Here is a 26,431-nt window from a genome sequence, read left to right as displayed (position 1 = left end):
AAGCTTTGCTCCTCCCCACAAGAGCAGCAGCAGCAGTTGACCGGGTCCTTCCTCACTGCCGCCATGGCTGCTTGATCCCCTCAGGCCACTGACAGGCCCGGGCCCATCCCTTGCCTGCCTCCCCCCTTCCGCTAATGGCCTCAGTAGCCCCAAACAGCAGCAGTGGTTGACTGGGCCCTTCCTTGCAGCCAATAGGCACTGTGATGGCCACTCATTCCCCTCAGGCCACTAACAGGCTCGGGCCCATCCCTCGCCCTTCATTCTTTCTCTCTTCCCCTTCCTTCTTTTTTTTCTCTTTCTCTCTCCCCCACTCACTCTTCCCTTCTGTCTTTCTTCTCCTCCCTTCTTTTCTTTCTCTCTCTCTCTCCTCCTCCCTTCCTGAGTTAACAGATCTTGTTCATCTTGTTTCCTCATCTAATCAACACAATGGCAGCCTCCTTCTCTTGAAGGGGCTCTTTCCTCCCTCACAACCCCTCTCTTTGCAGACCCCTGCTCAGCCAGAGTTGCCAGAACCTAAGGGGTATACTCATGGGTCAAATGGGCCGTAAGCCAGAATTTGGCTTTTTTAAAGCCAAATCTGGCCACCTAGCTGCCCACTATCCTTTTATATACATAGATTCCTCTCTTCTGCAGTCAAGAACATCTTCCAACCAGTAACAGTTGCATTTAAGCTGACCTTAACCATCACAGGCTCCTCCTTCTTATCTGCATATGGAACCCCCACTGCCCAATCAGCACACTGCTTCTGTTCACGAACTCTCATGAGAGCTTCCACACATGGGATTAGTGACAGGTACGTCTAAGAGAAATAAATATATAGATAGTAAGTAGAAAATGCACCAGAGCATGAGGGCATAAAAGCCTGAAAAGTAATAAAAGTCATAATATTGCATAAAAGGTATAAAAAAGGGAGCATAGAAATGGATGTAAAGAGATTAAAAGACATGAGAAGACAGAAATACATAAAAGCCTAAGTAATAAAACTGGATAACGGCCAGAATATAAGGCTATAAGGAGGAGTAAAAAGAAGAGAGGAGTGTAATTCTTTCTATTGAATCAATACTGAGTGAGCAAAGTGTAGAGCCCACCCAGAGTCACTGAGGGTCAGACTAAGGCTGTTAAGACTCATGGCCTACCATCTGCTGACGAATGCTGGTTGCTGCCGCACAGAACCTGGCAACGCTATATATGATGGTAGGCTTTAGGGGTGTGTCCGAACCGGTCTGGAGGCCATTCTAAAGGCCTCCGAACTGTCCGGACCGGTTCGGACCTGGCCGGTCCGGGTCCGGGTGGGGGGGTCTTCCTTTAAGGGCGGGGAGGGCTTACTTACCCCTCCCGCCTCTTTGCCCCCTCCAGTGCCCATATTTTCTGTGTAATTGGGGCGCTGGAAACCAGCAGCCCCCGCCGCCCCCCCCCATGAGCGGATTAGGGCCAAAAGTAAACTACTGCCGCTGTCGCCCGCTCTCCCTCCCTCCCAGCCGCCCGCCCGAGTCCTCACCACATGTTTTTCCAAAAAAGAGAGGAGCTCGCGAACAGAGCTCCTCTCTCGGCAAAGTCTCGGCTCCAACTGGGGCCTTGGGCGCGCGTGCGCCGCAAAGGACGACTGGGAGTTCCGCTGGAGGCCCGGTCTACCCGCCGGCAGGGGAAGAGGCCAGGTGGACCGGACCTCCGGCGATCGGAGGCCCGGTCTACCCGGCCTCTTTCCGGCAGGTAGACCGGGCCTCTGATCACCGGAGGCCCGGTCTACCCAGCCTCTTCCCCTGCCGGCGGGTAGACCGGGCCTCCGGTGGAACTCCCAGTCGTCCTTTGCAGCGCATGCGCGCCCAAGGCCCCAGTTGGAGCTGAGACTTTGCCAAGAGACTTTGCCAAGCTCTGTTCGTGAGCTCCTCTCTTTTTTGGAAAAAAATGTGGTGAGGACTCGGGCAGGCGGCTGGGAGGGAGGGAGAGCGGGCGACAGCGGCAGTAGTTTACTTTTGGCCCTAATCCGCTCGCGGGGGGCGGGGGGGCGGCGGGGGTGGCTGGTTTCCAGCGCCCCAATTACACAGTAAAATACGGGCACTGGAGGGGGCAAAGAGGCGGGAGGGGTAAGTAAGCCCTCCCCGCCCTAAAAGAAAGGCCCCCCTTCGGTGCCGGTCCGGACTGCTCCAGACCAGGCACATCCCTAGTAGGCTTAAAGTCAGAAAGCAGCAAGGAGCTGTAGAATTGGCTCATATGTCCCCAATACTTGCATAGTAATGGAAGGATGAGGGAGGCACAAATGTCTCTAGTATAGAACAAACAGTGGAGGAGGACATGCTCAGTAGTTTTGATCTGCCCCGAGCCACAGGGGCATAGTCGCGTTGCAAATGGAGTCCTATAACGGCTTTCTAGCACTGCTGAAGGGAGGCCATGACAGTGAGCCAGAGTGAATGCCATTCTGTGCTTTGGAACCTCCAGTTCCAAGTGTGAGGGTGATCTGGCCGCGACATCTGTCACCCCGTTGATTGCCAGGGTTGATTTGGCTGATCTGTCTGGCTAGACGGGTGTCCCCTTCCTCTCTCACCACTCTATGTGTGTCTGTCCCGAAGCTGCACGCTCGGTAGAAAAGGATGACCATCCCAGATAGTAGAAGTGTACCATTCTTCGGTCAAGGGTATATGATAAATTAAATTAAACGAGCCAACCCGCACAGAGCATCTGTTCGGTCTTTGAGGCTAGCTGTTCCCCCCTCCCTCCTGCCCCACTCTCCCTCCCCTTCTCTCCCTCCCTTCTGCCCCACACTCCCCACCGGCAGGGGCGTATCTAGGGTGGGGCAGGAAGGGCACGTGCCCCGGGCGCCACTTGAAGGGGGGTGCCATTTTAAAAAATAAAATAAATTTAAAAATGGCCACTGAAAACAAAATGGCCACCGTGCATGCTCAAATGGCCTCTGTGAGGCCCTAGACCATGCCAGGCCACGCAGAGGCCATTTGACCATGTGCGGTGGCCATTTTGTTTTCAGCGGCTGTTTTTTAAAAACAAAATTTATTTTAAGAAATGGCCACTGCACATGCTCAAATGGTCCCTGTGAGGCTCTAGAGGCCGGGGGGGGGAGGGGAACCTTTGCAGACCCCTCCATGGCCTTTAGGAAGCTCCCCGAAGGGGCTACAGGTAATTTTTTTTTTTTAAAATTAATATAAGTCACTGTACACATATTTAGTTTGGCACTATGTACAGAGAATCAGGGATTGTGAATACTGAGCTGAAGCTTATGAGCTAGGATTGTATTCATTTGCTCTTACTTTGCTTCTTGTGGTAAGTGAGTTAAATATGATGTTGTAATAATATGGCTATTAATGGTGAGTTTGTCTTTGAATCAGTGTGAAATCCTTAGTATTAAGGCCCACTGGGTGTTTCTTGCTCTCTTTCTCTCATTTTAACTGTCTTTCTGAAATACTAGAATAAATTCCAAGCAATGACACAGTTTACTCTGCATATCCTTTAATTATTTTCAGAGTATCTGGGAAAAGTCAAATTCTCCATTTATTTTTAAAACCTATGTAATGGTGATGCTACAATGCATAGTAGAGAATTAGACAGGCACTTCTGTTTAGTTTTCCAAGTACACCTCCACATAGTATTTGGGTATTTCATGAGCCCCAGCATCCTGAAATTTGTAGTTTCCCTACATTTTTTGGTCTGGCTATGCCCACTGCTAAATAGTTTTTGAAATATTAAAAGATTAACGAACTTGATTTGTATTTTTGAGCTGATATTATGGTAAAGTTATCTGAAAGATGGGTGTCAGATGTTTGGACAGGGGGCCCAATTTCAATGCTTGCCCTAGGTGCTATTTTCCCTTGATACGCCTCTGCCCGCTGGGCCATTCCTCCTCCTGAGTGGCGAACAGGGAAGTCCCGCTGCTCGGTTCCCTCCCACCCCAGCCTCCTATGGCTGGCCAAGAGCCACTTCCACGGCCAGGCCCAGCGCTTCCGTGGCCTGGCCCGCCACCACCTTGCCTCCACGGCCGGGCCTGCCACTGTGCCAAGTGCCACCTCCACAGCCCACCAGGCCCGCTGCCGCCGCTTGCCAAAGAGATGGCCAGCCCCCTCCCCCACCTTCTGTCCCCGTCTCCAGGCTGGCACAGGCCCAGGCTGCTGGGCTGAGTGCCACGGCCGGGCCCACCGCCTTGCCTCCACAGCCAGGCCTTGCTGCCGCTGCTTTGCCGTCCAGTTCTTCTAGGTACGCCAGCCAATCAGGCGCCTAGCCGCCCAGCCAATCAGCTGGGCCACCGGGTTGCACATTTGAAGGCACACCCAGGAGAAATATAGATAGATAGATATGGCTCCCTGTCTCCAAAGGGCTTGCAATCTAACAAGAAACACAAAATAGACACCAGCAACAGCCATTGGAAGGATGTTGTGCTGGGGCTGGATAGGGCCAGTTGCTCTCCCCCTGCTAAACATAAGAGAGTCACCACTTTAAAAGGTGCCTCTTTGCTCAGTCCCCCGCCCGCTTTATTCCAAATAAGATTACAGCAGCACTTATTACATGATGAAGGATAACAATTATATATCATTTAAAAAGGGAGAAAAGAGGAAATGGAGGGGGGGAGATAATAAAATGATCCCTTAAGCATGACTTAACATAATAAAATACTGTACAACCTGCCAAAGAAAACAGCAGGGAGGAAACAATTAACAAACACCTAAGGATTTCCCCTCCCAAACATAAACAATTCATTGAAATTGGACCAAATTGCTGAAAATTCCTCTTCTTTAACTTTCCATCAGAAAACCCCCCAGTTCAAATGCTGACAAGGAACAAATATCAGTTATCCAAAGCTGCAATTCGGGAGTAAATTTTTCCTTCTAATATTGTATTATAATCCTTTTGGTGCCCCCCCCCCCACCTAAGCACAAAGAATCCGAAATTCTTGATGCAATGCTAGATTCCATATGCTGGGGATGTACCCCAACAAAACATGGATGTCCTTGACAGGCAATGATTGCTGCAAAGTCATGCTAACAATCTTTGCTCAGTTAACAGGAGTAGAACTATTCAGTAAGTTAATCTAGATATCATCCACTCTCCCTATTTTGTCCTTATTTTTGCCTGCTAGGAAATTCCTCACTAACATTTTCTTTATGTGTGCTGCTAGCATTATCATGCACTAGAGTTTCACACCCTCCCCAGGGTCTCTAGAATTTAAGTTCTCAGTCTGACATCCTGACTAAATGACTTGTCAGAAGTCCTATTCGAAGTCCTTTAGAGTAACTCCTGAGAGGTACTACTGAATAACTTAGTCTGGATGTCAGCCTCTGCATAGGGAGAGTGGAGAGGATCAGGGCTGGATTAACATAGTAGCAAATATAGCATTTGCTACGGGCCCCACGTTTTCTAGGGCCCCGCATGCCTGGCTTGAACGTCTGCCCCTTCTTTCTGCTCTCTATTTGGTGCTCTCTGCTGACTCTCCTCATTGCCTGCTGCTGCCCATTCTCATCTACGCATTGCTCGAGGCTTGCACAAGAGGTTAAACATATATTCTTAATATTGTCAAATGGCCCTTTTAATGTGATGGCTGCTGGGATCCAATATGTTCTGCACACATTGGAATCAAACATCCACTGTTGTTTGCCAAAATTGCTAATAGGTTCAGATTTCTCAAAGTGCAGAATTCCTGAGAACCTTTTAATTTAAACATTCAGAGTTTTGTTCCCCACCCCCTTTCTCTTTGTGAAAATAACTCCAAAGGAGAACCCATGGTCAGGAGTCACAAAAGGGTGTGTGTGGGTGTTTTGCAAGGTTTCTTTAACTGGCTGGCTCAGTTGAGTGGAAGCATGGGGCGGTTGGTGGGGGGGCACTAGGCAAATGAAAAAATTGAATTACTTTACTATGCAAGTAAATAATTTATGTTTCAGTATTTATGTGCATTTTTAAAATTTGGTGCCCCTTCATAACATATGCTACAGGCCCCACACTAGCTTAATCCGGCCCTGGAGAGGATGCATCATGTCTCTTGTACAGTGGTCTTAAACTTCTTGAGCTGGGACTCACCTCTAACCCCAACCTGCACATGGGATCAACCTTCAAGAGCTGATGAACCCATTTGCAAAGCCCAATGGTAAAAGGTTGGGGCCCATGCATACAGGGGAAGAGCCCACAGAAAAAGCTGGTTTAAGGTCTACAGCCCTTCTGGGTGCTTAAAAGTCCCCTGCCACCAAGCAATAAATCGATACACAATGCTACAACAACACAGATTGCACATATGCAATCCAGACACCAGCTGTGTCACAAGCACAAAGGAAGAACTAAAAGTATATAACTTGTCTTTGTATGGCTTCCCCGAAGGTAAGCCCCATCCCAATACTATTTGACACAGTGCCAATATGATACAGCATTGTATCAATCAACTTGGTATGGGGCTGTAGGCTTAGTGGTAGAGCATCTGCTTTCCATGTTGAAGCTCCTGAGTTCCATCTCTGGCATCTCCAGGTAGGGCTGGGAAAAACTCCTACCTGAAACCTTGAAGAACTGCTGCTAATACTGAGCTACATGAAATAATGGCCTAGCTTAGTATAAAGCAGCTTCCTCCATTCTTGTGATTCCCTGTATTGGAGACATCTTTAATTGGAATGGATGAAAAATGCTTCGCCAGGGAGACATCTTTAATTGGAATGGATGAATGCTTCGCCAGGGCTTGCATTCTCTCATACCCGATTATCGGGCTGATGCGAGGCTGATCTGTTCTGGAGTGCTGGCTAAACACTCCAGGGCTACTTTTGGGCTAGTGTGGGGAATGAGAGAGATTATAGTGAACAGACAGTATCAATTTGTGCAACGTTTTGGTCTGGAAAATGAAGAGGAGTCGGAAATGTGGTGTAATCAGGTTTTTTGAAGCAGCATTTATTTATTTGACATATTTGTATACCTCCCACTACCGAAGTCTCTAGGCAGTTTACAGCAATAAACCCAAGAAATTTTAACAATTAAAACATAAAAATATCACATTAAAATCCCCATTAAAACTACCAAATAGCTGAAGAGCTTGGCTGAAGAGATGTGTTTTTAGTTGTTTCCTAAAAGCCAACAGGAGCAGCTATAATCTCACCAGGAAGTGTGTTCCACAGGTCTGCGGCAACTACAGTGGAGACGATCCTTTGAGTAGTCACCAGATGAACTGGCAGCACCCTCAGACAAACCTCTCCTGAAGATCTTAATAGGCGGCAGGGTTCATAATGAAGAAAGTGTTCTCTTAAATACCATAGGAACCTGCCATATACTGAGTCAGACCATAAGTCCATTTAGCTCAGTATTGTCTACACAGACTGCCAGCGGCTTCTCCAAGGCTGCAGGCAGGAATCTCTCTCAGCCCTGTCATGGAGATGCCAGGGTGGGAACTTGGAACCTAGATACTGTTCCCAGAGCAGCTCCATCCCCTGAGGTGAATATCTTACAGTGCTCACAAATCAAGTCTCCCATTCTTATGCAACCAGGGTGGACCCTGCTTAGCTAAGGGAACAAGTTATTCTTGCTACCACAAGACCAGCTCTCCTGGTAACCTTGGGCCCAAGCCATTTAGGGCTTTATTGGTAATAACCAGCACTTTGTATTTTGCCCAGAAACTGATTGGTAGCCAGTGTAGTTTTAAAAACTGGTGTGATATGGTCTCTTTGGGACATCCCGGAGACCAATCTGGCAGCAGTATTCTGCACCAATTGCAGTTTCTGGACTATGTACAAAGGCAAGCCCACTTAGATTGTATTGCAGTAGTCAAGTGTGGAGGTTACCAGCATGTGCACCACTGTCATAAGGTCAGTTGCTTCCAGGAAAGGGCACGGTTGGTGAATCAGCTGAAGCTGATAGAAAGCACTCTTGGCCACCGCCTCCACCTGAGATAGTTATTTATTTATTTATTTATTTAATATCCTGCCTAGTATAAAAATCTCTAGGCGGTAATCTCTTAGAGAGAGAGTGAATCAGTTCCTTCTGTGGGGAGTATAACCCCATCCAGAACTGGCATATGTATCCCATTTCCCGAATTGTGGTTTCCTACAATGAGCACCACCATCTTGTTTGGATTCAGTTTGTTATACCTCATCCAGCCCATTACTGCCTTGAGGCAGGCATTTAGGGAAGTTATGCCATTGCCTGATGAAGCAGACATGGAGAAATAGATTTGCACCAAATCCCCTGATGATCTCTCTCAGCGGTTTCATGTTGGTGTTAAAAAGCATTGGAGACAAGACGGAGCCTTGAGGGACACCATACAAAAGCTCTCACTTTGTAGAGCAGCAGTCTCCAAGTAGCACCTTCTGAAATCAAGAGGTATGAGTAGAACCAATGCAAAGTAGTGCCCCCTACACCCAGTCCCCCCAGTGATCCAGAAGGATACCATGGGTGATGGTATCAAATGGATCTGATGAGAGATCCAAAAGGACCAACAGAGTCAGACTCCCTCTGTCAATTCTAATTTGGAGATCATCCATCAGGCCGACCAAGGCAGTCTCCACCTAATAACCTGCCAGAAACCCAATTTGAAATGGGTATAGATAATCTGTTTCATCCAAGACTGCCTGGAGTTGAGAAGCCACCACCTTCTCAATCACCTTGGCCAACCATGGGAGATTGGACGCAGGCCTATAATTGCCTAACTCTGAGGGATCAAGTGTAGGCTTCTTAGAAGAGGTCTAATAATTGCCTCCTTTAAACAAGGAGGCATCCTACCTTCCCTTAGAGAAGTATTTATGATCTTGACCAGACCCTCTCCAACAATCTCCCTACTTGATAATATAAGCCATGTTGGACAAGGGTCAAAAGAACAGATGGTAGGACTCACAGTTCCAAGCAGCTCACATCCTCAGGAGTCACAAACTGAAACTGATCCAATTTACCCACACAAGAAGAGTTACTGGGATACCTCCACGTTGACTCAGGGGCAAGGCTGGGGCACCAGGAGCAGCCCCAGAGGCATTGCAGCCCGAGTTCTTCAGACCTGTTGGGTCAGTAGTAGCTACATCCCTGATATGATCTTAGATGTTTTGAAACAGAGTTCCAGGAAGAAGAGACAGCAAAAGAGAATGTTAACACTTTTTTCCCTGCGCAGAAGGCCTGAACATATCTAAAAGCAGAAGCAAAAAGTCAGTAGAAAAGGAAATACTCAAAATCAGAGACGAAAGTGATGCCATGGTCTCAGAAGTCATCCTCTTATGACGAGACTATGAGAAAGTACCTTGTTCTTGCCCAGGTCCCATTGATTTCTGAGAATTAGAGCTGTTTCTCTTTTAATATGAGACAATGGCTGAGGTTGGTTTTTTAATCCCCTTCTCATTTTGTAAATTACAGTGTTTTATTGTGATAAGCTGCTCAGTGGGCCTTTGTGACCCAAACAAGTAAATAAGAAATAAATGTTTTAGTGGGGCTTACACAGAGAATAGGCTGGAACCGAAAATTCTTGTCAAAAAAATTTGAAGAGTATTTCAGCGTTTGTACCAAGGAGAAACTGAAATTTGAAGAGAATGTCCTCCAAGGATAGAAGTTCAGAAAATATGGTAGAGCATCTGTGTTGCATGCAGAAGGTTCCAGGTTCAATCCCTGGCATGTCCATGTAGGTCTGGGAAAGACTCCTGCCTGAAACCTTACAAGGTTGCCGCCAGTCACTGCAGACAATACTAAATTAGATGGACCAATGTCTGACTTGGTATAAGGCAGCTTCCAAGGTTCCTACATCTTAGAATAGCCTTCTAAAGGTAGCAATATTATTGCGGATGGGGCTGTGTAGCTCAAGGGTAGAGCATCTGCTTTGCATGTAGAGGTCCCAGCCAGGTTCAATCCCTGGCATCTCCAGGTAAAGCTGGGAAAGATCTCCTGTAAATCGTCCTTGGAGAGCCACTCCCAGTCAGTTTAGACAACACTGAGCTAGCTGGACCAATGGTCTGACTTGATATAAAGTGGCTTCCTAAGTTCCTGGGGTCTTCAAAATGGGGCCTTTAAACATCCAGTGACAGCAAACACCTATTGGTCAGTACACTGATCACACTGGCCTGTAAGTCACAGTCATACCTACTGTTGTGGGTGGGAACTCTTGTATGACTCATGGGTTCTCCATCAAACAACAGGGCTGCTGTTAGTGCTTCCTATAATGTGGACTCATTAGCCACAATGTGCTTCTGGACTCCACAGGATTAGAACCAAGGCCCCCTCCATTGTCCTGGCAGGAATCCTTGGACAGGAGTGTCTGTTACACCTCTAACACTTCTAGATGTCGGAAGTATACCTTGGATATGGGAACACTTATGCATGTGGTTTCGTCTTGTCCTGTTATCAATCCATTCTGGAGACTAAAATTCATAAGATTGATCATACAGCTTTACAGATATCACTGTCAAAGGTTTTTCATTCTTTCATGTTATATCCCCAGTTTATGGAATTTATTTTCACATCAAGAATGATGGATTCTTCAGGCATGGGGAGTTACCAAAGGGATTATTATACAACACTGGAAGGAGAAATTTACTCCTGATTTCCAGCTTTAGATAACTGATGCATGTTCCTGGTCAGCATTTGAATTGCTTTATTTTTCCCCTGACGGAATGGTAAAGAAATGTTTTCAGCGATCTGGTTTAACTTTAAAGAAGAGGGTAACCAAGATGATCAGGGGCCTAGAGCACCTTCCTTATGAGACAAGGCTACAACACCTGGGGCTTTTTAGTTTAGAAAAAAGGCGACTGCAGGGAGACATGATAGAGGTCTATAAAATCATGCATGGTGTGGAGAAAATGAATAGAGAGAAATTCTTCTCCCTCTCACATAACACTAGAACCAGGGGTCATCCCATGAAATTGATTGCCAGGAGGTCTAGGACCAACAGATGGAAGTACTTTTTCACACAATGCATAATCAACTTGTGGAATTCTCTGCCACAAGATGTGGTGACAGCCAGCAACCTGGATGGCTTAAAAAAAGGGTTTGGATAACTTGATGGAGGAGAGGTCTATCATCAGCTACTAGTTGGAGGGCTAAGGGCCACCTCCAGCCTCAAAGGCAGGGTTCCTCTGAGTACCAGTTGCAGGGAAGTAACAGCAGGAGAGAGGGCATGCCCTCAACTTCTGCCTGTGGCTTCCAGCGGCATCTGGTGGGCCCCTGTGTGAAACAGGATGCTGGACTAGATGGGCCTTGGGCCTGATTCAGCAGGGCTGTTCTTATGTTTATGTTCTTAATTGCTTATGCTTTGAGGAAATATAGCCCAATCAGAACACACACGCACAAATACGCACACACATATATCTTTACATATTTTGTTAGTGATTAAGGATTTCTTTTTATTTCTTTTTTCTCTTATTTGTTATTATATTATCATTATGTTGTAATGCTTTATTTGATTTTTTTTTAAAAAAAATCTAATAAGAGCCTCAGCCAAATGGTGTCTTAGCTAAGTCTGCAGCAAATAATCACTTCAGGAAGACAGGGATTTTCAGTGGGGAAATAGCACAATAAGAAAAGGTTACTCTCTCCCTCCTCATGTGTCACTGATTTAAATCACACCCCCTCCACATGGCTGCTTTTAGTGAAAGAAGTGGCATTTCTGGGATCAAGCACACTTCTTTGAAATGCAGCTTGCTGCATGTCTAGTTTGACCTTCAGATATCTGTGATTCACTCTGGGGTTGTGAAAGCAGAAATGTTCCAACGTGAACTGTTCTGGCCATGTTATGATAGCCAACATTTCTACACACTTGCAGACAGCATCATTCCTTGTGAATTCTCCATCCAGTCCAATTCTCTTCTCATCGCTCAGATGTTTAGCAGTGGGAATGGTACCCAAATGTTCTCACCCAAGAGTCCCAAGTTGTTCTCTTTGATTGAACACATGGAGAGCTGATTTGGAATGTGGTATGAAAATGTGCTCTATTAAGGGAAGCCAGTTCTTTGACTGCAACTGGGGAAGCACCCAGGCACAATGGAAACATAAAACAGATTGTGACACAAACACTTGAGCAGTGTGTGGGCATCAAAGAAAATGGGCTAAGGAACATTTCCTTCTCCTTTTCTGCCCCCAACTTGCAGGAATCACAGATATCTCCATCTTCCCAAATCTTAAATTGCACTGCAGGAAAGAGAAAGATGAACCAAGTCTATATATTCTACAGCAGTGGTTCCCAACCTGGAGGCTTTCAGATGTTTCTCAACCACAACTAACATCATCCTCAGATACTAAATTGTAGCTGGGGGTGAAGGCAGTTGTAGTTCAACAGCGTCTGGAAACCCCCAGGTTGGGAACCACCACTCCACAGCTATGCTACCAAGAGGTGCTTTGTGGATCCTCAGAAACTGCAGCCCAGTTCAGATGACCATTTATTTACTTACTTACTTACTTACCTACTGACATTTATATATTGCCCCATCCAAATGGCTCTGGGCGGTGTACAGCAATAAAAATAAAACCCACAAATCAATCCTTTTAAAAATAATCATTACAGAACAATTTTAAAACAGCATAAAACCATTAACAATGAAAGCATGCAAAACAGTTTTAAAACCCTGGAAGGCCAGGCCAAACAGATTGGTTTTAAGGGCACTCCATTAACCTTGTCTTTTTGCTTGTGTGTTGCTGTGGCACACAAGCAGCCTCCCGGGCTCAGGGGTCTCTCCAGGATGTCCCGTGCACTCGTGCGGGGCATCCTGGAACTTCCGGGGACCACGTGGGCCATGATCCCCACAGCTTCCACCGGCTCCGTGACAGAGCCGGCAGTTGTGTGGGCAGCCGATCCGACCGCCCAGGGCTTCCTTCCACTCTCCCCGCAAACCCCTTACAGCTCTTTTCACTGATCATGAGAAGAGCTTCATTGTGAGCCTCACATTCCTGCATTTCCACTTCCTCTTGCCTGCCTGAGGGGAGGAGATGGAAAGCTCTTTTGGTTTTGTATAAACCGCTGTTCCTATTAGATCTGAGTTTGGGGAACTGATGTGCCTCTGACTCTGGTTAGCTTCAGGAAATCAGAATGAAACCATGGTTCGATATTCTGGTTTGTGAATGAATCACAGTTAGGACAAAGCAGAATTTCCCAAATTCAGACACAAAGCATGATTTCTCAAACTTGGTTCCCCAGAACTTGTTGGACTACAACTCCCAACATCTCCAGCCATTGTGTCTGGGGATGATGGGAGTTGTTGTAGTCCAACGATATTTGTGGAACCAAGTTTGAGAACCCCTGACATAAAGAGAAACTGCAGACTACTCCAAACCCAAACTGGAAGTTTTCAATGTTACATATAGTTGTGCTCTAACTCACTGAAGCCGGCCTTAAATTATTACTTTAATTTGAATAAAAATGGCTACCTTGCCTTATAATTTTTTATTTAAAAATATGAAGTCTAATACAACAAAGTCTAAACCTAGATGCAATCATATCAATCTTTCCCACAACAGTTTTTAAAAACAGAAGCAGCCTCAGGAGGCTGCAAATTTGAGAAGCAGAATGGTGGAGAGGGGGGACCTGCTTGCCTCTTTCCCCCTCCAGCAGCTTTCCCAAGTTGGGAAACCATTAAAAAAAAAAGATATGAGTACGAGTATCATTTAGGAAGCTGCCTTAGGCCAAGGGCAGCCAGATCAGCCGCCCACATGATTACTGGCTCTGTCATGGAGCTGGTTGGAGTGACGGGGATCAGGGGCCTCCCAGCCCCCGGAAGTGCCAGAATGCCCCACACGAGTGTGCGAGGCATTCTGGGGAGCCCTCCGTTGCCAGGAGGCTTGTGGTAGCTTCCCCACCAGTGGGTTTTTTTTTTTAAACTTGTGAGTCACATAGCTGGGACTGACGGGAGTAGTAGTTCAACAACAGCTGGAAAGCCAAAGTTGCCTACCCCTGGTCTATACCGACTAGTAGCTGCTCTCCAAAGTGTCAGGCAGGAGTCTTTCCCAGCCCTACCAGGAGATGTCAGGGACTGAACCTGGGACCTTCTGAATGCAAAGCAGATGCTCTTCCACTGAGCTACAGCCCCATCCTGCATGGGAAGAAAAGCAGGGGTGTATTTTGAGCAAGACATTAGCAGGAGGAGAAGTGGTGCCTCCCTCACCATTCCACACTGACAAGAGCCAGCGTGGTGTAGTTGTTAGAGTGCTGGACTAGGACCGGGGAGATGTGAGTTCAAATCCCCATTCAGCCATGATACTTGCTGGATGACTCTGGGCTGGAGTTTTGAGGAGAAACATAAGTATGTAGTACACCGCTCTGGGCTCCTTGGAGGAAGAGCGGGATATAAAATATAAAATAATAATAACTGCACCCAATTTTGTTCATATTGGTGCAGGCATTGTCAAGTGGGGGATACACACAGACACACACACAGAACGCCGAGTGATCTCATAAGCTTACTTTCCTTAAGGAAAGTGTCAGGAAAAGATACATCACCCCTATTTTGGGTCTTAGTGAAAGTTCTGAAAAGATCAGTCTGCAAACTGCATTTGGGGCACGTGTACGTACGTGTGTGTGTGTGTGTGTGCGTGTGCCAAAAGGCCCTCATAGAAAGAAAACCATTTGGTTGTCAGTATGTCTCTGAATAAACTGAGGCTAATTATCCTTTTGGATATTGCTTTGATAAATTCATCTGTTAGCCAGAACCTAGACTAGACACTACTGCATAAACAGGCTGATGTTTATAGATGCTGTGGAGATATAAATAGACTTCTAATGGCAAGCTGTGTAATAGGCTTTCCATTTTCATGATTCAGAGACAGCCAAAGAGCTTTAAAGTGTGTGGGGGCAGGCGGGGGGAAGCTGAGAATCAGAACCAGGTATATCCCCACTTCCCAGGGTCTTATGTACACCACTGGAAGTACATTTGTAGGCTACCCCCGTAACATGCTGTACTCTGAAGACTAGTCAGCTGGGGCGAAATCTGGTAGCTAAGTTATTGGCTGGTGCTAACCACAGGGAACACATCTCACCAGTGTCACAACAATTCTGCTAGCGTCTATAACTTATTATTATGGCACTTAAGATATTTATGTACCCTTGCTAACAGGGCAAAGAGGCACCTTTTAAGGTAGTGGCTGTCTTACATTTAGCCGGGAGGAGAGCAAGCAATGAATTGTGGTAGCAAGCATGAAGTGCCCCCAGTACTAAGCAAGGCCTTCCTTGGTTTGCATTTGGATGGGTATGTGAGCGCCATAAGATTTCCCTTCGGGAAGGGCTGCACAACTTAGGCCCTGGGCTACAACCCATCCTCCTTGACTACTGGGATGATGGGAGTTGTAGTTCAGAAGCAACTGGAGGGCCGACGTTATTCAACCCTGCCTTAGGAAATGTGGGGCCATAACTCAGCAGAAGAGAACCCAGGTTCCCTCCCTGGCATCTCCAGGTAGGACTGGGAGAGACTCCTGCCTGAAACCTTGGAGAGCTGCTGCCAGTCAGTATAGACAATAGATGGCTAGGTGGATTGATGCGAGATGGACTAATGGTCTGACTCAGTATAAGGCAGCTTCCTTGCTCCAAGGGCTCTACTTAGCCCAACAAAGCGCATCTCCCACTTTAAACAAGTAGTCCCTTCTGCAATTCATTCCTTTTGAAGTATAGAGTCCAAGAAGATTGCTGGTCTTGTGGTAGCAAGCATGAATTGTCCCCTTTGCTAAGCAGAGTCCATCCTTTTTTGCATTTGAATGGGAGACATGTGTGAGCACTGTAAGATACTCCTCCCTCAGGGGATGGGCCACTCTGCATGCTTGCATACAGAAGGTTCCAAGTTCCCTCCCTGGCAGCATCTCCAAGATAGGGCTGAGGGAGACACCTGCCTGTAACCTTGGAGAAGCCGCTGCCAGTCTGGGTAGACAATACTGAGCTAGATGGACCAATGGTCTGACTCCATATATGGCAGCTTCCTATGCAACAACATGGTTTCATCAGGGAATCCATGACTGGCAACCCCTGATCAAACCATGATTTTGATCAAGGGTGGGAAGACTTAAGTCTTGCAGAGCAGCTTTGCTTTTTTAAAACTAGAATCTTGATATCTACTGACCAGAGACATGTGTGGAACATTGGCTCTTGAGTTTGGATGTAGACTTGGAATGAAGGCATGAAGTGCCCTGGAGCACATGCTCAGGAAATGACTTGACTAGCAAGCCAGAGGTTGCTAGTTCAGATCCCCACTGGAGTGTTTCTCAGACTATGGGAAACACCTATATTGGGCAAAAGCGATATAGGAAGATGCTGAAAGGCATCATCTCATACTGCATGGGAGGAGGCAATGGTCAACCCCTCCTCTATTCTACCAAAGACAACCACAGGGCTCCGTGGTCGCCAGGAGTCAACACTGACTCGACGGCACACTTTACCTTTACCAGAACTGGGCTCACAGTCAGTGTCCCCTCGAACAGGGATTCCCAGATGTTGCTGACTACAACTCCCATAACCCCCAAGCAAAAGCCATTGCAGCTGGGGATTCTGGGATTTGTAGTCAACAATATCTGGGAATCCCTGTTAGAGGGAGTACTGTCCATCCATGCTCCAGTCCACTCCTGCTTTCCCCCTGCTTTATTCATTTCAGCAGCCTAATTTGGGAAAGTGGAGTGGGTGGAAGGAAAGCTTTCTTCTTGTTGCTATTGTTAGACAGCTAGCAGCAGGCACATAGCAAACTGCCCGGCGGCCCAGGGACAAAGTCTTCCAGGGGCCCCAGTGCACACAAAGCAAGCGTACGCCACCACCCAATCCATGCCCCCTCCATCTGCAAGGGCCCCCCACTTGATGGGGGGGATTATGCTGCCCTCCGTGCCACCATTGCCCTCAGCAGCCCCGCCGATCATACTGCCCATAATCTTCACTGCTGGGGGAGCAGGCCACCCCACTTGGTGGCGGTGGAGGGTTTCTCCTCCCTAGTCCGCATGGCTTCTCTTGGGACTGTGTGCCTGCGCACTCCAGTTCTAGATAGCGTTGCATGTCTTGACGTCATAAAAGAAGCCGAGAGATGGCCAGAAGTGGACTGGGAGGAGAAGCCTGCCTGCCCCTGCCGCCGCCGCGGGTGGCCTGCTCCCCTTGGCGGTGAAGATTATGGGCAGTATGAGTGACAGGGCTGCTGCAAAACATTCAGAGACCCTGCAAAGCATTCAGAGATCCACTAGTGAATTCAATTTCTGATCTGCTCCGCTCATCCCTGGTTTCAATGGCTGCCTGAACTCTGCTTGCTTGAGGCTGCCTTTGAATTGTGTTTGGAAACTGCAGCTGGTCGGGTCTAATGGCTGGCATTGGTGATTGATGCCAGCTGGAGAGATGACAACACTGATTGTCAGGGAACGATGCTAATATGCAGTTGCTGCTTTCCGGCCCAATTTGAAGTGCTAGCATTGACCTTTAAGGCTCTAAGCAGTCTGGGCTCAGGGTGCTTAAAGCAACACCTCTCCCCCTGTGCTCTCTGTGCTGATGTAACTTAAGAACATAAGAACAGCCCTGCTGGATCAGGCCCAAGAAGGTCCATCTAGTCCAGCATCCTGTTTTGCACAGTGGCCCACCGGATGCCTCTGGGAAGCCCACAGGCAAGAGCTGAGGGCATGCCCTCTCTCCTGCTGTTACTCCCCTGCAACTGGTACTCAGAGGCCTTTGAGGCTGGAGGTGGCCTATAGCCCTCCAGCTAGTAGCCAGTGATAGACCTCTCCTCCATCAAGTTATCCAAACCCCTCTTCAAGCCATCCAGGTTGTTGACTGTCACCACATCTTGTGGCTTCTTCCTCTGCGAATCTGATGCTTAGGGGACAGCAACTAGGTCTCCAGCTTTCTCAAGCCTGGTCCTGCAATGGAATAAGGTGGACAAGCAGACGACACCCTTTCATATTGCAGTTGAGGGATAGTATTTTCCAACGAGCCTCTACCTTACAAATTCCCTGCAAGTACAAAGCCAGCACAGCAAGCGTAAGGTGGACTAGAACTTTTCTTCTTGCTGCTATGAATACAAATATAACGAATATTTATATACCACTTTTCAACAAAAGTGGTTTACATAGATGGGTGGATGGGTGGATAGATAGATAGATAATCAGATAGAAATAAAATGGCTCACTGTCCCCAAAGGGCTCACAATCTAAAAAAGAAGCATAAGATAGACACCAGCAACAGCCACTGGAGGGATGGATAGGGCCAGTTGCTCTCCCCCTGCTCAATAAAGACAATCACCACTTTTAAAAAGGCGCCTCTAGTCTGTATTGCAAGAGAGGCTTTTTATTAAAATGTGGCTGAGCTTTTGAAAGTGGTATCCCACACCGCATTTGTCTGATGTGGTACAGTTGTTCACACCACTAACCGTGTGGCTGATGGCCGGTGGTTGGATGTTTTGCTGCTGCTAGCCCCCAAACACCTACCCATCCCTCCCTCGCTCTCTCCCCCCCCCCACATCTACCCACCTCCTTCCCCATCACTGGCAGTGGCAAACAGATGGCCTGCGGACTAATGGCCCCACACTGCCTCAGGCTGCAAAGGTGGGCAGCGTATGCCTTGCGACTCCCCCAGCCCTGGCCCCATTGGGCGACCCATGTTCACTGCACGTGGTCGCCCAATGGTAGATCCACCCCCCGGGGTCACACTGCCGCTTCTGTTTCCCACCACCTCATCGCCACTTCATTTTGCGGCATGTTTAAGTTGAACCCCACTGAGTGGGGCATCTCTTACCAACCCATTGCTATTGCTATTGCCAAGTGAGGCTTCTGGCTCTTAGAAGACGTGTTAAGATCTTCCCTCTCACTCGGCGAGATGATCATTACTATGAGTATGAAGAATTAGAATTATGTATATATTCTACATAATATTGTATGTGAACCACCTAGAGACAAATGTTTAGGCGGTATACAAAGATGTTAAATGAATGAATGAATGAATGAATGAATAATGAAGAGACCACTTTTCAACAAAACAGACCACAAAGCCGTTTGCATAACAAAAGTAATGAGAATATGGTTCAGTGGCCCCAAAGGGAAGATACTAGCAACAGTCCCTGGGAGGGATGCTGTGCTGGCTCAAACACGGACAGTTGCTCTCCCCCTGCTAAATACCTTAACCCTAACCCTAAATAGAGGACCACCGCTTTAATGACAACCAACTACTAGTCTTGAATCCGCTTTTTTTATAGTGTAGTCACCTTAAGTGGTACAGCGGGGAAATGCTTGTCTAACAAGCAGAAAGTTGCCAGTTCGAATCCCCACTGGTACTATATCGGGCAGCAGCGATATAGGAAGATGCTGAAACACATCATCTCACACTGCGCAGGAGGAGGCAATGGTAAACCCCTCCTGTATTCTACCCAAAGAAAACCAGAGGGCACTGTGGGCGCCAGGAGTCAAAATTGACTGACGGCACACTTTACCTTTACACCTATTTTCACTCCTCCAGTCTGTTGTTTTAGATAGGTTTTGGACTTTGTGGTTTAGTTTTAAAGTGTTTATATTTGGCATCGTGTCATACGTTAGGTTTTCAAGCTTGGGTGCCCAGCACTGTTCCCTCTAACAGGGATTTCCAGATGTTGTTCACTTCAACTCCCAGCATCCCCAGCTGCAATGGCCTTTGGCTGGGAATTATGCGAATTGTAGTCAACAACATCTGGGATTCCCTGTTAGAGGGAACACTAGTGCCCAGGATGCTGGACTACTACAGCTTTCACCATCCCAGCCACAATGGCCACCCACCGGCTAGGTTTTGGAGCATAGGTAGCGAGCCAGACCAGATGAATGTCTCCCCCATGTGTCAGGGCGACCTCCCGTGACATCAGGGCAGGCACACGCTCGGCATGCCCCTGACTTTATCACATGTGCTGGGAGGTGTTTGTCCAAACCAGTCCATTAGGTTGTATGTTTGCATAAATCTCTGTGCACGTGTACATGTTTTTGTATGAATGCGTGTATGTGTGTTTAAAAGTGTACAGGCCCCTCATAGGCATGGTGCAGATAGAAAGTGTACTGCTTTACATGTGTAGAGCATAACATGTGCATAACTGCACAGGTACACAGATCTGTGGGTTAGTACAGAAAATACACAGCCTGGCACATATGATAAAGCCAGCAAACATCAAGATGTGCTCTCAGCATGTCCCTTTTATCATATGAGGGGGTTGTTAATCTGGATCACCTCTCTACAGGCACTACAAATACCTGTTTGGGACCACATGTAGGGAGGCAATTCAGATTAATGCACCTCAAAACAGTAGAGGTACACACATCAGTAGTTTCATCCAAACTGGCCTTCTTGAACACTGTACACAGAAGTTCCATTCACACATTGTGTCACTCATATGAGTGTTGCATATGAGTGGGAGACTTGATGTGTGAGCACTGTAGATAAATTCTTTATTTCGGTCATTGACCAGCATAGAGCATTGTAAGATATTCCCCTCAGGGGATGGAGCTGCTTTGGGAAGAGCAGAAAGTTCCACGTTCCCTCCCTGGCAGCATCTCCAAGATAGGGCTGAGAGAGATTCCTGCCTGCAACCTTGGAGAAGCCGCTGCCAGTCTGTGAAGACAGTACTGAGCTACATAGACCAATGGTCTGACTCAGTAAATGGCAGCTTCCTCAGTTCCGATAAGCATATAGTTTACACAGGTATAGCTCAGTGTCCTCTCTAATTTTTTTTAATCTGTATGTGGAGTGAGTTTTGTTCTGGGCAGTAGTATCGAGGCAATATGTGCGCACATGCATTCAGAGTAGAGTGGGGCCTTCTTGATTCAACCTGAGCAGGATCTAAAATTAACTGAGTGGACATCAAAAAAATGTGTGAGCGCATGTACATGCCTTAGAGGGAACACTGATATAGATCTGTACACAGGTACAGTCATTCACAGCTTATGTTGAACACAGGTACAGCAGCACACTTCCTATCTGTACCATGCATTTGAGAGGCCTGTACCCAGATTCACTTTTAACATGTATGCAAGTACAGTTGTCCCTCTTTCCATTCCTGGAAACCCTCGCAATTGGCGAGGTAGAATTTGCAGTTGGTGAGGCATAGAATTACATTGTAAACAGAAGGTTAGGGGAATTGTGAATGCCAAAGTGCCTAATATCCACCAAAAAAGGAAAAGAAAAAACCCTGACCCCCGGAAAAAGGTCCCCTGACCCCCATAAATGACCCCCGAATGCCCCCAAATCACCCCAACGCACCCAAAATTGCCCCCGGACCCCCATAAATGATCCCCTGACCCTCGGATCAACCCCCTGACCCTAGAAATCGGCCCCCCCAAAAGGCCGATTTTGTTTTTAATGCGGCAACTGCAAATACTCAAGTTACGGTTAGCAAGGGGGTGACAGTTTGCCAGTTGCAGATACTCAGATCTACGATTGGCAAACCCACAGTTGGCGAGGGACAACTGTACATTCACACAAACACATGTACGAGTGTACAGACATCTGAACACTCATACAACTTAATGTTTGAATGGGCCTAGTTTGTACATGCATTGAGTATAATATGCAGTGGGACTATGAACACATGTTCTCATGTACAGACATGTGACATGTCTGAAAAGGCTCCAGAAGTGAATGGAATGAGCACTCTGCAGGCAGCCAGAGATACTACTACGACGACGAATATTTATATCCCGCTCTTCAACCAAAGTTCACAAGGCGGTTAATACAGAAAAGTAAACAATTCATAAATAAGACGGTTCCATCCATGTCCTCAAAGGGCTTACAGTCTAAAAAGAAACACAGGGTAGAGACACCAGCAACAGCCACTGGAGGGGTGCTGTGCTGGGACTGGATTTGCTCTCCCCCTGCTAAATATAAGAGTATCACCACTTAAAAAGATGTCTCTGCTCAGTTAGCAGGGGACTAAAGTTGTGTTGTGGAGTCAGTGTTGACTCCTGGCGTCCACAGAGCCCTGTGGTTTTCTTTGGTAGATTACAGGAGGGGTTTACCATTGCCATTTCCCACACAATGTGAGATGATGCCTTTCAGCATCTTCCTATATAGCGGCTGCCTAGTATAGGTGTTTCCCATAGTTCAGGAAACATTCCAGCAGGGATTCGAACCCACAACCTCTAGCTCGCTAGGCAAGTTACTTCCCCGCTGCGCCATTAGGTGGCACTCAAGGGACTACTGCCTTCTTTATTCTTCGTCCACACGTTCCAGGCCTGCTTTCCAGGGTACTCCTTCACTGAGCTCAGATAGTTTCTCCAAATAGGAGTCGGCGGCGGCGGGAGGCTTTGATCTGCGTTTACGGGGAAGAGGGGGAGAGGCAGGGACCCAAGACTGCGTCTCCCCACCTGTGTTTCTGCTCCAGCTCTCCGGGGCAGCTTTGTCTCCTCCCCAGTTCTCAGCCGCCGCTGCCAGCAGCAGCAGCAATGCGTGCCTATGACGCGCCGTCTCTTTTCGCCTAGCGCGCTTCAGCTCAGCTCCTGCAGGCGAGCAGAGCTGCGGAAGGCGGCAAGGGGGTAGCGGCAGAGACTCTCTGAGCTGCTAGCAGTGGCAGCAACCCCCACCCGGCACGGCACGGCGCGGCGAGAAACGCCCTCCGGAGACACCTGGACCGCCCCCAAGGAGAGCACCTACTACACTGCTGATTGCGAGTCGCTGGAGAGCAGCCGCGTCTGTCTGTGCCTCCTCTGCCGACTTGTGGCTCCTTCCTCTCTGCCAGTTGGCTAGCGAGGCGTCGGGGTGGGAGATCCCGGCAGTTCCGCGGCTTGACCCTTCAGCGTTGCTGGGCTTTTGTCTTCGCACGACCGTCTGCGCGGGAAGGAAAAAAGCGGGTCGGCCCGCTTCCTGCTCCGATGAGGAATTTCTCTGCAAGGTCATCTCTCCTCTTGCCTGCTCTGCTGCAGCTGCTGCTGTTGCTGCTTCGCCCTGGTTGTTGAAGGTAAGCGAGGCGCAGGGGAAGGGAGCCGGGCTTGCAGGCGATCGCGTTGTGTTGGACTCCCCCCCCGCCCCCCACTCTGGTGCATCTGCTAAGACAGGGAGCAGAGCAGACATAATAATAGTAGTAATAAATAATCATAATGAGGCCTCGTTTCTGTGCAGGCTGCGGATATAAAGGCGGGAGAGGAAAGAACTCAGGTTGCAGTCCTAAACAACACACTTCCCAGCAAATGCATCTCATGGCCATAATCCGGAGTAAAGAGGGTTAGGATCATGCTGCAGGGTTGCGATCCTCCGAGCATTAGGGAGTAAGGGCCATTGCACTCAGTGGGATTGGCTTCGGAGTAGCCTGCTCCGGATGGTGCCGCACGGTAGTAAACCCAAATGAAAACATTCAGCCACCTTCCTAGCAATCTCTTATTTCCCGCCTTTCTCTCCTTCTCCCCCGAACTGTGTATATAACTGGGAGCTTTTGTTTTGGTTGAATCTTCATTGCGCTAGGAAGGAACCACCTGCATCCTAAAGGTGAACTTTGGAAACAAGTTTAATCACGGTTGCGTTAAGGCACCTTCAGAACTCAGTTTTTTATTTTCTTTGCAAAGGTCCCGAATTCCCGGCCAGACGCGAAAGACATGCAGAAAAAGGGTTGCAGGCGGCTCTTTGGTGGGGTGGAAATTGGGAGCTCTCAGACATGCATGGTTGACATTACAGTGCTGTCTCCCCTCCCGTCCACCTCTCTCCATGGAATGTAGGAGAGGAAATGGTGTCCTGGGGTCTCATCTGCAACCCGCGATGTACTCTTGTGCATTTTTAACAGGAGTGCATGAAAACAAATGTATGTTTGCTCTACTGCAAAACAATGTATTTGAAAGGGGATAGTTGCCTTCTCCTCGCTGTCACCGGTCTAATTTGCATCAGCTGTAAATTAGATCGGTCAAATCGTACACACCCTCCCACCCCCGGAAATAAGGTTTTTCTGATTTCCAGCCGATTCCCTCCTCTCCCTCTGAAACGCCTTTGAGGTTGTTATTCTTCTCTAGAAGGGAATGAGTAGGGATTGGAGAGGACTTCACAATGATCATCACAGGGAAGATGAACCAAGCAAACTACTTGGATGGAGGCCCAGATGCATGACATATGTACAAACTGTTTATGACTTATTTTGACGGTTAGATGATTTATTCTGAAATAAAGCACTGGAGGGAACTTTTGTCCAGATGCAAGGTCAGGGTGAAAGGCCCTGATGCTTCCTTCAGAGAGGCCAGACGCTTCTGAAGTGGTGTTCATGTACATGATCCTTCTGCAGTCTTAGACCTTTACTCCCTTTAACTCCTCTGTTTCTGGTTGAGCTATAAGCCTGAGGGAAATCAAGGTTTGCATGCAAGCAGGTACTTTATTTAGAGCACATACCATCACTCTGCTTTGCCCATATGTAACTTTGTGTGTGTGTGTGTGTGTGCGCACACACAGACACGCGCGCACAAAATCGAGCTTTTAATCCTCAACTAAGTACTTAAAAGAATGGGTAACAATTTTGGCAATGTTTGTGTGAATACAGGATTACTACAGGCACATATGTAGTTTGGGGAATGGGTCACAATTTCCACTGGTCCGTAGCCCTGTTCACATCTTACATTGAACACTTGTAGCCCTGTTGAGGCGTTATGTTGTACAAGTGTACAGATGTCTGTACACTCCTACATGTTTTTGTGTGGATGACTGTACCTGCATTCATTTTAAAAGTAAACCTGGGTAAGGTAAAATAACGTGTGCCGTCGAGTCGGTGTCAACTCCTGGCGCCCACAGAGCCCTGTGGTTGTCTTTTGATAGAATACAGGAGGGGTTTACCATTGCCTCCTCCCGCTTAAGATCCTTTCAGCATCTTCCTATATCGCTGCTGCTCGATACATGTGTTTCCCATAGTCTGGGAGACATACCAGCGGGGATTCAAACTGGCAACCTTCTGCTTGTTAGTCAAGCATTTCCCTGCTTCAGATTACATTTGTGGAATAATTTCACTCTTTCCCTTTTCAAGCACAAGATAGTGCAATCTTGACTTTAACAGGTGTTGCCTTTTCATTAACCTCTAAATCCAAGTGTTAAACATAACCATGAAGATAAGCAGAAGAATGATGCCTTTCAGCCTCTTCCTATATCTCTGCTGCCCTATATAGATGTTTCCCATAGTCTGGGGAACATACCAGCGGGGATTCGAACCGGCAACCACTTGCTTGCTAGGCAAGTCATTTACCTGCTGTGCCATGAAGTGGCACAGGGCCTTTAAATGCCTGATACACAGGGGAAATATGCTGCTGTACATAATATCCCATTAGCATCTTGTGTGGAAAAACTGTACCTGTGTACAGATCTGTACCTGTGCACACTGCACTTGGATGAGTGTTGGACATAACATGTGAATAGGGCTAGTAAAGATCTGTACACAGGAGGTCATTTGCATGTTATATTGCATGCATATACAGCAGTACACTTTCTACCTCTACCATGCACTTGAGGGAATTAGACCCAGGTTTACTTTAGAAGTTAATGCAGCTACAGCCATTCATACAAAAGTGTGTGTGTGTGTAGATAACTGAGTACAGGCACAACATAATGCCTGAATACGACTGTGCGAAGGCTGAATTTTATTAGAAATGGCAATGCTTTCTGGAGTAAAACTCCCTTTGTCTAAGTATTCCTGCCTCTCCACCTGTGACTGAAACCACTGGATTTAGGGAGCTTGAGAGAGAGGACATAATTTGCTCAGAATGAATGGGAGAACAGATTTGATTGGGTGCAAAGTTTTACTTAATCTCTAAACAAACATGTTGAGTTTCCTCTTCCTGTTTCCAAGGAGCTGCTTGTCTATAGCAAACCTCAGCAGCAGCAAGACATGTATGTTTCTGGCAAAAGCAGTTGCTTAATTGTTTATTGGCTTGATCATATTTATTTGGTGGTGCTTTTTTTTTTTTTACAAATGCAAGGTCTGGGTGGGGCACTTTTTTAAAAAAGAAAGAAAATTAACTGAATGGTAAAGGATTATTTGCTGTTTAAAAAATGGGGAGGGGAATTACAAATATGCTCTCTGTTGGAGCTTTATGTAGACCAAGAATCTGTGGGGTTAAGCATGCTTGGGCATCATCCAATACAGATTGTTCCTGTGTGTATCCCATTGCAATGAATAGGAGCCACACAAGAGGGTTTGCAGGAGCACTAACTGCTGGTTTTTGTCCATACCCGTTTTAGTTTTGCTGCTATGTGGTTTTGGATTTTTATTTTTTTGGCCATCCAGTAGAGAAGAGTCATTACCATAGCAACCCCACAGTCACAGAATAGAATTACTTCCTCTGCACAGGTAATGGAAAAACAAGACAACAGCCTGTGAAAAACGCAAGGCGGCCTTGTGGCATCTTTATTTAAGGCCCCTCAGATGCTCACATGCAAATGTGATGGATTCTGTCCTTTAAGAGGGAGGCTATTGAATGTTTGCAGGTGAAGTGTGTCTTTATATTAAAAAATGGCATTCAAAATATCGGACGTTTCCCATGTCAACTTGGCACATTCTGTGAGAAAAATTTATCTTTTGTTAAGGCCACAGAATCCTTGATTCACTGATTCTTCAGATTGCTCTGCTAAGCACTTAATGAAACACAGCAA

The 26,431-nt window shown here is 47.1% G+C and overlaps 1 protein-coding gene across 1 annotated transcript in view; it reads left to right on the top strand.

Moving 5' to 3' along the window:
* Window positions 1-22,335: 22,335 nt before the first annotated feature.
* GPRIN3 (GPRIN family member 3) overlaps window positions 22,336-26,431 on the top strand; it is a 76,142-nt gene continuing 72,046 nt past the window's right edge. Inside the window, exon 1 of the mRNA XM_053256686.1 lies at window positions 22,336-22,778. The gene's annotated coding sequence lies outside the window, so the exon portion shown is untranslated. The remainder of the gene's footprint in view (window positions 22,779-26,431) is intronic.

Source organism: Hemicordylus capensis, chromosome 5 (genome assembly GCF_027244095.1).
Source record: "Hemicordylus capensis ecotype Gifberg chromosome 5, rHemCap1.1.pri, whole genome shotgun sequence".
Classification (NCBI taxonomy): Eukaryota; Metazoa; Chordata; class Lepidosauria; order Squamata; family Cordylidae; genus Hemicordylus; species Hemicordylus capensis.
Note: the sequence above shows the minus strand (reverse complement) of the source record. Positions and strands in the feature narration are given on the sequence as shown.